Genomic DNA, 12,975 nt, shown 5'->3' with positions numbered 1-12,975 from the left:
AGGCAATAATGGCATCTTACGGTAACGAGTGTTTATCTAAGTGATCAGTGATTAGCGTGAAAGGTCAGGACCTCTCATGAAAGGCTGGCTCCCTATCTGACATTCCTGCTTAGCTGCGGTTAATTGGTACGACAGTAGCAAAGTGCTGTTTTCCATAAACAGTTCAGCTAAGTACGTATTAGGATGCCATCGTGGAAGCTGCAGGGAATTTAAAGATCCAATGCAGAACACTTTCCTGAAGACTAAAGGCATGTTTTTATGTTTCTATCAGTCACTAAAACAATGGTAAACGGAGCTTTTCTGTTATGTGTCTCATGCTGATGTTTCGAATATTACACATCGCTGATAGAGCCATATTTGCGCAACAGTAAGTGCCACATTTATGATGCTGCATTAGCTGGGAACTGGGTGTATATTATTTTGGCGGATTTAATTAAATCTAGCGAAGGGGGCTCCTCAGCTGTGGGTGCGCGCTCGTCGCTGCGCTCTGAGAGGAATGCTTGGCGGCAGAAGCTCCGCTAATCGAGTTAGCTGCGATAACAGGGGTGGCAACCAGCTTTCCAGGAACATGGTCTCCTCTGAGCGTGCACTCTGAGCAAGTGGGTTTCACACATGCATCCGCACGCAGATAAGCACGCACAAACGCACCTAGTGTGACGCACCTTTCTGTTTCCTGCGTTTTAAAAATGCATGCGCAGTGCTGTGGGTCTTCGGATGGTAAATGTATAATGCATGTGCACGCGCTGAGGCAAACCTATTAATACATTCATCTCAACAGTCACGGGCTGCCATCGCTCACTTGCTCTGTACACGCAAGCCTAATAGGTTTCACTTTCACACGAGTTTACGTGTTCCTCTTTCTGCAGATTTTTAAATGACTCACCAAAGCTTCTAGCAGCTCTGGCGAGTCATTTTGGTAGGTCAGTAGGTGAATGCCGCCTTTGGTGTCTGGCTATCTTGTCTGGTTAACATAAATAGACAAACACGCCCTCTTAGCTGCGTAATGACCTATTCCCAGTATCTAAGTTTGGCGACCTGTGTCTTTTTCTGTTCTGTTTATGTTTGTGAGGGTGACACGTGATTTTAAATGCAGCTCTTAAAAGCTTAGGCAAGTCAACTACGACTTCAGTTACTCATGAGTAAGTTTCTAATGACAAAGTTTCTCGTTCATGAATATGTACGGGCACACATACAAGCACTTCGAAAGATTTTCAAGAATACTGACTGACTTAAAATCTAGCATTGTTTTTGTTTACGGCAGATAATAAAAACCTGTGTATGCGCTACACTGTCTGCAGTCTGATTTTACAGTATGCTGGATTCTCATACTGTCTGTGTTACAACTGCTACATGTCGCCCCCTGTTGACTTGGACATAATATATACGCACTGGAACCAGTTAAAAGTGAAGCGACCAACATTGATCATCACGTTGCAGTGTACTGCTCTCCCAGGAAACCTTTGCAATCATTTGGGGTTTCAGTTGGACCTGATCCACTCGCTTAAATGTTGGAGACCAACTGAAATTACCAAAAAGCAGTGGCGTCTCCCAGCAAGAGGATGTGCCAGCCAAATAGCAAAAACTGCTCAGAAACAACTTGAGGAACAAGTCAAAGAGGCCAGCGCATGGACCTGAACTCCGAAACAATCTGGATCCACATCCAATCAAGCATCCGTGGAATGCACTGGAACGAACCGTATCCACAGACTCCCGCTCCGCAACCCACAGGATCTGAAGAGATCCGCTCTCAATCTGCAGGTGCCAGATACCACAGGACAACCCCAGAGGTCCTGTGTCCATCCCACAGTGACCGATGTATATTATTGTAAGTCCTAACCAAACTAGCAAAAATTACTAGAACCTGTAAAGCTCTAACCACAGAGGATATTTCAGCTGTGTGTTTCGACTGACCACATACACTCACATTTTAAGTCAATCCAGTTATCTGAACTAGTGACATGAGAGCCAGAGTTTTTCTTGTACTCTCCATCCGTAAACAGGCTATTTTCCTCCGTTTCACTCATTTAACTACAGCGATTGTGTTTACAGCTGTGCAAGAACTCAATAAAGTGCCTAAATGGAAAAGGAGAGAGAGAACTGACGGTATATATATTTAGGCCACGCCTTCTAGGCAGAGATGGTGTGAGTATTTTGTTTTTTATGTCTTTTTGTCACATATCACATTATAATGTAGAAAGAGATCAAAGACTGAACATTTCTGCAGGGTAAAGGTGGACGCACCACCTTTCTCGGTGTAAACCCAAAAGTCAGGACCGAACATGTATAAACAAACGGCTTCAAGCTCCAGCTTCACATCTCGTCTATAGGATCCCTCTCCATCCTAGCTCCTGTCGCTCCGTCTCTCCTCCTCTACACCCTCACTCTCTCCCTTTGCTGGCCTCTCGCACACAAAGGCAGGGGGAGACAGAGGTGGAGGATGGAGGGAGGGGAAGGGAAGGGAAGGGAAGAGAAGGCACAAAGGACTGGGAGCTGTGGGCTTGCCCTGGGGAAAGGGAGGGTGAGGGGGGGTATATGTGGGGTAACAGGGGGTCAAAGGGGGGCCACAGAGGGGTGGGGTGGGGGGGTAGATAGTGGAGCTGGGGGTGGGGAGAAACCTGAGAGGCAGAAAGCCAAAACAGGAGCTGGGTGAGAAAGATGGGGAGACGACGGTGGGAAGGGAGGGTCTGAGGGTGAGAGAGCACAACACAAGAAAGCTTATAGCTGCAGTGATTTCTCCCCCACTTTGAAGGGGGTTGGCAGTGGATTTGTTCGAGAAAGGGATTTGGTTTGGGAGAGTCAGAAGAAGCTAGGATTTGATGAGATTTACACTTTTTCTTCAACAGGAATGCACAGCCACCATCTACTAAAGCTTGTGTAAGCGTTTTAGCCACATGTCTTTGGGCTTTTTTAGGCAGAGACCGTCTCCATATTCTGCCCTGAGTTTTTCAAGGCAGCAACAAAAGCTACAGCCAAGTTTTTCCTCAAGTCCTCACAAACAGACAAATGTGTCCTTTTTCCCCCCCTAGACAACACAACAAATGATCAGATGCTAAAAATCCAATTAAAGTTCTCACGTTGCGTGTGGCTCAGCTATCAAGGTTTATTATAGTGGGAGACAAGCCAAGTTCAAGATGTCCAACAGAGAGTGATATAAAAAAACACCATATTCAGCATCAACATGAGTGCAGGTGTTTATTGGTCATGTACACTTTTAAAGGCGACTGTCTGCCAGTGAACTTTGTGTGACTGCAGCCATTATGATTTCGCCAATAACAACAAATTGCACTTCATAAAAGGATCCGACAAGTATGCTCTAGAGCACAGATAAGCAATTGATTTTCCCAAGGAGGTAAACTGGGACTGTGGTAGCACCGATATGCTGAAATCACTTCAGCTTAGTGGTGCAGCTCAATTCATATGAAGACATGTGATGTTTCGCTGTATAAATGAAACTGAATTTAATTCTGCCTACTATTAATTTTATGTCTTTATAAGCTTATCTGCATCGTCCTACAAAATAGCCCCAGTTTTTTATTTGTTGCCACTTGGGAAAATTAATTAGCACCTCTGACAAATCAAGCTAACTTCAAAATACTGAAATGAAATAAGCTAGTCGATGATACTTGTCTTGTCCGTGCAGTGTTCTTCTACCAAACATTTCTCTTTCAGAAGTCTTCAACGTTGAACTCAAGGGCAAGGAAACAAATAAAGCACACGCAAGGTTACGATATTAGAAATAAATCAGTATTGTTGTTTATGCTATGACGCCGTCTCTCCCTCGGTTACAATATTAGATTTAACGTCCCTCATTTGCATTTTGTCAAACGTCCTGCAGCACCCCGAGAGAGCGCCTGCTACTGTCTGTGTAGTTATTGGTCTTTCAGGCTGCAATCACACAGGCCTAGAGAGCAGTCACTGATCATCTGGCAAACACTGGTCATGAGGATAAAATGTGTGTTTCCCAAGCGGATGGAGAGAGGATGCTGGAGGTAATGGCAATTGTTGTGAAAACAACCACTAAAGCTCCAGTCGTGCAGGCCTAGAGACTGGTGAATGACTCCCTACTAGCCACTGGTGGTAAATCTCAAAAAGGTAAAACACAAACCAGCAAGAAATACACGCTACCTGTAACATGAAAGCTGTTTGTGTCGCACTTTTCACAGTTTTTCTACCATTTGTAGAGCAGTTGTGTTTGTAGTCACGCTTTTCTTGCAAATTATGGGCATTTTTGGAAATCTGCTAGCAATGAAAGCAATCGACAGGTTTTACCTGCCAGAACCACTCTGGGAATACTCATTTTTACTTAGCAACCAGGGGTTGCCAACCAGTCTCAAGCCCTTTATAACTGAGGCCTCAGGTGTGTGTTTTGGAGGTCAATTATGATTTATAATAACAAATTACAGATCCTAATTTGTTTTGAAAGTAAGAAAGACCAAGAAAACTTCAGGCTTTTATCTTAATTAGTTTTTGAAATATTCATGTTCAAACATCACCTCAGATTTGTGTGAAAAAAAGGCCCGAAAGTGAAATTTTATATTGAGCAGCAAATATGGATACATGTAGCTAGAAATCTATAGCACTCATAGCTATGTTTTAACTGTGCATAACTCAGAGACGGTTGAACAGAAAACTTTGAGCTGGAGTGGCCCAGGGCAGACTTTCCCCAGTTTTAAAACATGAATTTTAAGGCATTTTGTAACTGTAACTGTATAATGTCTTGTATTTTTATTGATATTACACTGGTCAGTTGCAGAAAAAGTAAAGTTGAAGGTAATCAAACCACACATAAGCACAAAACTGTCTAATAATCACACATCTAGTCACTTTCCTCAGCAGCTCTCCTCATTTGTAGCTTTGTTTGTGTGCAGCTGTTGTATTGCATTAAAAAGCTATGTCAGCACCTACCCCACGTAATTCTTTTTAAAAAACTAGTGCAACCCTCCCCATATTGCCTCCATTTGCTTAAATTACCACAACCTCACACTAATCTTGCACCATCTAACCACCCCTAACTGCCTAAAAGAAAAAACACTGCGGGGGATCAGACGCAGGTGCACACATTAACACAAACACCAACGGACGTTCAAGTATTTAAGTAGCTGGCCTATTAAACGTGTAGTAACGCAGACACGCAAATATGGAGCCTACCACCGGAGAATTGTGACGGTTGCGAAATGCGGGCCAAAACAACAAGCCTGGCAGTGAAGGAGAGGCATCTTTTGGCTCTGTCACCCTCTACACACACAAACACAAATAACAACACAGCCTAAAAAAGAGTTCACACACACACAAACCCAGTGCCCTTTTTTCACATGAGCGTTATATAACCCAGCAGGCAGAGGAACACTTGGTTTCATCACATCTTTATCTCGACTTCCACTGTGAGATTTCTCTCCGTTCGTTCTTTTCCCCTTCAGTCTCTTGTAGTAAAAGAAATACGATTTTTCCCTCTCTCTCTGCCAGCTGTTATTTAAAAGCATTAAACAGCTTTGATGCTGTAAACGTGTGTGTTTAATGTGCTTTATGCAGCAGCAAAACGCCCTCGTAGACCTCCAGGAAGTGGATGATGTCAGCTCCACCTCTACGGTTCTTCCCTACACCACTCCTCCCTCAATGACACTGCTGATGATGACAGGAGGAGGAGGAGGAGGAGGATGAGAACAACGACGATGAAGAGGAGTCTCTCCCCCTCCCTTTACTTCCTGTCCTCCTCCTCCTCACCCACTGCTTCCTGCTGTCCTACCCCCGGGCATCCTGACTCAGCTCTCACCACCTCTCTTCCTCTATATCCTGCCTCACAGTCTGCTCTCCCTTGAACCAGAAGCATCGTTTCGTTTCAGTTTCATCCCAGTTGAAGTTAAATTAAACATGTTTAATTTAACATGTCTGTGCTGGGCCACTCATATGTGGATTGCACGTGTTTGCTTGTGTTTAAAAGAAAGAAGCGGAGGAGTACGATGGTGGTGAAAAGATGCCAAATCCCAGCGTCTGTGTCCACAGACAGCATTTTCTTTTTGTGCCCATGACCTTAAATTCAAACCGCTTATTGTTGCTAGGTTACAAAAGCCTTCTTCGTCAGAGTATTTTCAATTATTTACAGCGGTGATACTCCAAAAGGACAGTAAACGCATATCAAAGGCCAACCGCCTCTTTTTTTTTTTTTTCATTTTGATTGGTTGGTGACAGAAAAGTGAAAGTGATGAATGCAGGTGGAAGAAAATACATTAAAGGCCTGTGGACACGAGCCTTTGATAGGCCTACCCTAAACCCAGTATCAGACAGTCACCTGCTGCATAAAGGATGGAGCTGAGTAGTAAAAGCAGCATTTTTCCAAGCCTATCCAACTGAAATGTCTGTTATTCACCTCACTTTATAAGCATTTCTTTTTTCTAATGTGGACATATCTGAGCCGTCATTCCTGTTCAAATTAAATTTGTGGCTTATTCCACTCCATCAGCGTCTGCAGGGCTGCGCTTTTATGGTGCACTCTCTCTGTGGGGTTGCAGCCGAACATGTGCCACTCATCTACCAGGTCTTAAACTAGATCCCTGTCCAAATAAACCATCTGGCAAAACTGGTCCCAGGTGCTCCATGTGGAATTGTTTCACTTACAATGGGCCAAAAAGTGGAGAGGGTGCTGCCAAGCTCTATAAGTCAAGCGTGGTGACATCATCATAGCGTTAGATTTATTATTGCTATTTGGAGGTGGCTCTCTTGGACTCAAACCAACACTAAGAGGGGGGGATTCACACAAAAGGCTGTCAGTCACGCCGAAACTGGGCCTGGGCCACAGTACGCTTTCAGCCTTACTCCACATACAGCACCCAGCCTGTTCCTCTGGGGCTTGTATAACAGTCAAACAACTTGGCGTGAAAAAAGACGCATAAACTGGAAGGACGTAAAGAAAGAATGTTATAATAAAATAATCAGAAATACCTACGATCTGATTAACAGGCTGTCGTGCACTCACGCTCGATCTCATATCATCCTGTTAGTGTTGTTCCTGGATCAACAAAACTAATGTTGGTTCAACACTGCAAGTGACCAATCACAGTGCAGTGCCGTCACACTTTTGCAACGTGGAAACGCTGTGACACCGCGCAGCAAACCGTAAACCTAACCCCATAACCGTAACCCTCACCACAATCACATCCTAACCCCGACCCTAAACACTCCCTGTTTGGGTTTTTTCCTGAGTGGAAATCAGCAGGTTTTTATCCCCCAAAAAAACCTATGACATCATAACAATGTGATTGGTCAGGTCTAACGTTAATCCTGGACAAGCCTTATTATGTTGATACAGGAACAACACCAACACAAGCGTATCAGATAGACCTGCAGTCACTATGGATGGAATTTCACAAGATAGTACAACTGCATCTGATACACGGTCATCCTCAGGAAGGTGACCAAACGTACCAAAAACAATACAGCAAATAAAAAGACGACTGCGAGGCTTTCACCTTTTTTACAGCGGCAGGGTGCCGGTGCCAAAACTCTAACTCCAGTACTGCACCACATAACTGCTGGGCCCAAAATTCAAACCACCGACGTTATTATCTACGCAAGGGGCAAGTGCAAGAGTCCCAGAGTCTGGCAGCCATGGTTATCTTGGAACTGAAAAAACGTCTGCTGGAGATGCTAAACCTGTTAAAATAAAGCAGTAAAACAGAGCTGGCTCTACATCAGCACCACAATATTCATCACTTTTGCACATGTCACACATTTCCAACTAAGTACACGTGAATCTGCACAGGTATACAGCAGCACAATCTCCCCGACTATCAAGTCCTAAGTGACGACACTGAAAACAAAAACTACTAAAAAAAACATCTTCTGATCGTCTAGATGTTATATTTGGCTGCTTCTCTGGTTCTGCACATGCGGTGTCAGCTACCTGTCGCAAACCACAATCTGCTTAATTCACACAGGTTGATCCATTCATGGTTTGATTCTTATACAGCAGTAATCTCTGCATTTCCTTGGTTAGTAATCTCTGCAGTTTGACTAACCTTCTTGACACCACTCTGGGTTTGACGCTGCGATGCTGTTTCTTATTTGAACTACAAACCTTCCTGTCTCGCTTCCTTCTCCGAGGCTCTTGCAGCTATACTTTGCTCAGCATGTACGTGCACGTGCGTGTGCGAGAATAACGGCCTTAAGCAAGGCTGCGTGTAATGTGTAGTGAATTCATGTTTCTAATGGATCAGATTCATTGCCAGCTATAAATGCATGCAATAAAGCAGAGCTGGCCGAATCACAAAAAACACTGCAGGTGTGTGAGGCTTGGCGAGCATGTGTGCATTTGTCCCTTGATGAGTGGGGGTGTTTGAGAGGTATGCTAGAGAGTGTTTCAAGTGTGAAAATGAAACAGAACTGGTGCAGGGTTAGGTGCGTGTACACCTAAATAATGGTGTTACATCTGTAAAACAGAGAAGCTTACGTGTGCATGGCTCTAGCCTGGGCCCCAACCATGACAGTGGTGAGAACGGCAAACAGAGAAAGATTTATATCAGTAAAATAGCAGAACTACATTTTTTTCTCTGCCTGGTACACGCCTCGTAAATGCAGGCGAACAGCAGGGCAGAACAGAGAAGAAAACCTTTAAATGTATGGAAGTTAAAGCGTATTCAAGGCCACTTAGCCTCTGGTTCAGCCTATGTAAGTAATACACATGCAAAACAATAGCCGACTACAACGTAAAATCTCTAGTGGAAGACAGACAAACAGAACACAGAGAGGTTTCCATCATGGCTAAACGGTTTACTCATGCACATCCCATTTGTCACTGCGGAGCTGGCAGGTAGAGCTAGCGCTGGTAGTTCAGGCTCTGGGTAAAAGGTGAAAGGTCTTACCTGAGCAGGTGGACACTTGCAGAGGCCAGGTGCAGACTGCCTCCCTGCAGGAGAAAACATGCCGATAAAATCAATGGATCTGATGAGAATCTGTCCAATTACTCAAAAAATTTGATACTAGTATAGATCAGAGCAGTATTTCTGTTAAGAGCCTTCTCAGATACCAATCAATGTTAGTGCTGTTGATAGTTTGATAGAACATAGTGCAGAATAATTTTAAAGCGGGTTATAAGTCAGATACTATGAACAAATACTGGGTGAATATTAGAGTCTTTTTAGTCTATAAAAGTGACTATTAAAATATTTTTTGGAAGTTTGGAATAATCAAAAACTGCATGTGGCAGCAGTGTTTTAGCAACTGCTCTTAATTGCAATAACCATGCATAAAACTATTAGGTGTCTATGAGCATCCTTCATCACTAAGGCGTGTTTACCATTTCCATGCTGTGGGGCTGATGCACTTGCTCATTCTTGCCTGCAGTGTAGCCAGCCAAACTCATGGCCTCAGTCGGGCGCCGGCGGCTCTTTAAACAGGTCGCGACAAGGCTTAGCCATGCTCCCCACTTTGTCCCTGTGAACAGGAGAGGTATACATAGATCAGTTAGTGACAGACATCTACACAGCAGCATTTTAACACAGTGATTCAGAGAGGCCTATCTGCCTTTCCAACACTAAAGTCAGGGAAATTAGCAGATGTTATTAAAGCCCATAAATAGTAAGACCTGGACTGAAAGTGTGGCACCATCTAGAGGTAAAAACACGCTCTTACATTTCACCAATTTGTCCAAAAAATAGCTTGGAACAGCAAAGTCCATACAGAAAGTGACAGATGATGAAACTGATTGCAACTTGTGGTTACTAAATTGGTAAATGGTTGCCCAGATTTGGAGGAAGACTCACTCACATCCACTTTGGATTGCAAAACTAATGCAGAGGTGACCTTTCTACAAACAGTCACAGTATGACTTGGACTGACTGCAGTCACGCTCAGAAAGGCTGTCGAATGTTTCATAAATAAGTGTGCGCTGATATATTAATGAGGACAGACTGCCAACATGAGGAGACTCAGCTGACTGCCAGTTGGTTGTATTCTGGTTATATTCCTACAGAACAGGAAGGTTGCAGAGCACAAATGTAATTGTTAAATATGAATTTTTGTCCATGTAGATGTCGACAGATATGTGATTTTCAATGATTTATCACAGTCAATTATCAGAAACAGACTCCATGTAATTGCAAACTTGATCCAATTCAATGGCAGACCGATAGCAGACGTATGGCAACATTTATAGCAGGTTTTAAAGTGACGTAACTCCTTGAATAAAAACAAATCGACTGACCAAGTTTAACTCTGAGGATATCATTTGCTGTTTAAAAGGGGATAAATCACAATATATGATTTGCAATACTTGGGATATTGTAAAATGTTAAAAATTGCATCCGGGGGTGTGTGGTGATTCCCACCTCTAATACCCTCTCTAATGCATTGCATTGTGGGAGTTAATATTTAAACCTAATTTAAATTCAATTCAATAGAAACAAAACAACACTGTGTTTTATATTGTAAGGTAAAGACTCACAATAAAACAGAGAAAGCCCGAGCAATCAGACGATCCCCTATGAGCAAGCACTTGGCAACAGTGGGAAGGAAAAACCCTTTTAACAGGAAGAAACCTCCAGCAGAACCGAGCTCAGGGGCAGCCAGACATCTGATTGGCAGTGAAGGGAGGAAGACGGGACAAAGACACGCTGAGGAAAAGAGCAAAAAATAATAATAACTGATGATTAAATGCAGAGTGGGGTGTAAGCACATAGTGAATGAAACAGAGTTATTATATTTTTGTATTTTCTTATTAGTTTTTATTTCATTTTCTTTTTAATTTTTGTGTTTAATTCAGTTTAGTTTCAGTTAGTTCTCAAAGTGGGTTTTCTTTTTTTCAGTTTAATTTATTGTTTGGACAATAGGTTTAGTCTTTTTTAATTATTATTGTATTTATGGTAAGCAGTGACTCACAGTCTCACAGACATAAAAGTTTAGACTCATATTGAGTTTTAAATTTTAGTTTACTTTTAGTTAACTACAATAACCTTGGCGTGAAAAAGAACAGTGAAAACTCAGTGCATCATGGGATTTAAAGTCGTAAAAGTGTAGCATCATACAAATAGAGACATTATTTCCCATGCGGGTTTCCAAGGAGAAAAAGGGGCTGATGTTAGTTGTGGGGGAAAAAACATTTTTACATTTTTTAAAATATGGTTTTAGGAGAAAAAAAGAATATTTTTTTCCTTAAAAAAAATAAAATGAACTATTTTTAGACTGTTTTTAGTCTTTACGTCAGAGTTGTTCGCATCCAAGCTAGCATCAACATCTACAGTTATTGAGGCTAAATAGTGTAACAAGACACCAATCTGGAAGTTAACTTAAACTGAACCGAGTCCCCATATTTAAACAAAATAACAACAACAATGATAAACATGTTCGGTTGGTTTAACACAGCCGAGCCTGCCTGCTTCAGGAGGCTTCATTACAGACAACAGCAGGTCCCTGGGTGACCTTTGTTCGCCTCGCTGTATGCAAACAGTCATAGCTGAGGTCCTGTCACGCAAATATATTCATTTCCATACGGACATAAAAGTAACCTACTCGAAGGTGAAGCTCTGTCCTGGGTTGCCCTCCAGTGGCGGAGTACCCAAAGTGCTAGAGGAACAACAGGGAGAGGGGTGGAGACAAAAAAAATCCAAGGGGAAGAAAATTCAAACGCTCTTCCTGGTAAAGAACCCGCCACAACTTCACCACATGACATCTCAGAAAGAAAATGCGACACTCCTTCTGCCGACACCAACGAGCCCCCCCCCCCCCCAATTTCATTCAGCTGGCTCTTATCAGCCCCCCCTCTCCCGTACTAATGTCCAAAACACATCCCAGTGACGCGCTGCATTTCACACCCACGGACACGCTCCGTGGTCTTTTTCCTTACATTTGCAAATCTGTTAACGGAAATCGGCACACGGCGATTGCGACATCACCAACTCCAGACGTACCTTCCTGTAAACTCTGCCTTCCTTACCGTAGAAAACATGACATCACCAACTTTAGTTTGTATATGAAATTGGGTCTTTCTTTCTTTTTTTTAACGCAGCTGTCTGCAACATAAAAAAGGGGAAAAAACGCAACAAATCAGCAACAACATCGAAACTTCTCCACCTTTATCACTGCAAACTTGGAGCGGTGCAGCCTATTGCTCTACAAGCAATTACATAATACCATCAAATTGTGTCCTTATGGTTAAAAAAAAAAGAAGGACACGTGAGGCTACTACAGACCCCACAGAAATTCCGCCTTTCTGCTGTGCAACATTTTCAGTTTGCTGGACTCATTTTCTAGAAGCAGCTCACATTTTTTTTACAAGGTTAACGAAAGAGGACATTGTAGTTCAGGTTGTTTTCAATGGAGTCTCACCCCCCTACAATTAGGTATAAGGCCAGCATGCCTGACAGAGGTACGGAGAGCTTACCTTCTGTGTGTGATCCAAAACGTGCTGGGGAGGTGCCGCGCTGACTCTGGCTGTGAAAACAGTGGAAAATCTGCAAAGTAGCCCATCTCCTTCCACGGCCACGGGATGACGCAGACCTCTAAAAGCCCTCTCATCTCCCCCACTGACGAAAAATAAAATACTAAGCCTTTCCATTCAACGTCCGTAATAACGCGTTTAGGCGCAAATTATGACACGGGGAAGCACTGCGCACGCAGAGATCGCAGACCCCCCCTCCCCGCCCCCCTCCGGCACAGAAAATGTGGATGCGTTCGCCCATGGGCAAGGCATGACGAACACACTCATCAGTGATGTTGCATCTTCACAGTCATATCGCGTTTCTTTTTCCTTCATCTGAACACCATCGGGTTAAGAAAAAAATCGCAAGCTGGTGAAGCCTTAAAAAAAAGCCTCAAAGACAGCGGGGGGGGTTGCAATGGGGAACGGACTCCCCCCCGCCAACAATCATCCAGAAAGCGCTGCTGATATCCGTCTCATGGACAGCAACGGTGCGAGTGATCCGAGCAGGGAGTGCGTAAAGAAATTGCGCAGTTTTTATTCCATTGAAACGGAGACTCTTTCCCTTC

At 43.3% G+C, this 12,975-nt stretch overlaps 1 protein-coding gene across 1 annotated transcript in view; it reads right to left on the bottom strand.

The window, feature by feature from the left end:
* The window catches only part of kdm6ba (lysine (K)-specific demethylase 6B, a), a 109,669-nt gene extending 99,065 nt beyond the window's left edge, over positions 1-10,604 (bottom strand). Inside the window, exons 1-3 of the mRNA XM_080299866.1 lie at positions 10,436-10,604; positions 9,290-9,426; positions 8,856-8,899 (exon numbers count right to left, since the gene is read on the bottom strand). The gene's annotated coding sequence lies outside the window, so the exon portion shown is untranslated. The remainder of the gene's footprint in view (positions 1-8,855; positions 8,900-9,289; positions 9,427-10,435) is intronic.
* Positions 10,605-12,975: the final 2,371 nt, after the last annotated feature.

The sequence above is a fragment of the Astatotilapia calliptera genome, chromosome 3, assembly GCF_964374335.1.
Source record: "Astatotilapia calliptera chromosome 3, fAstCal68.1, whole genome shotgun sequence".
In the NCBI taxonomy this organism is placed as follows: domain Eukaryota; kingdom Metazoa; phylum Chordata; class Actinopteri; order Cichliformes; family Cichlidae; genus Astatotilapia; species Astatotilapia calliptera.
This window is presented reverse-complemented; position numbering and strand designations above follow the sequence as displayed.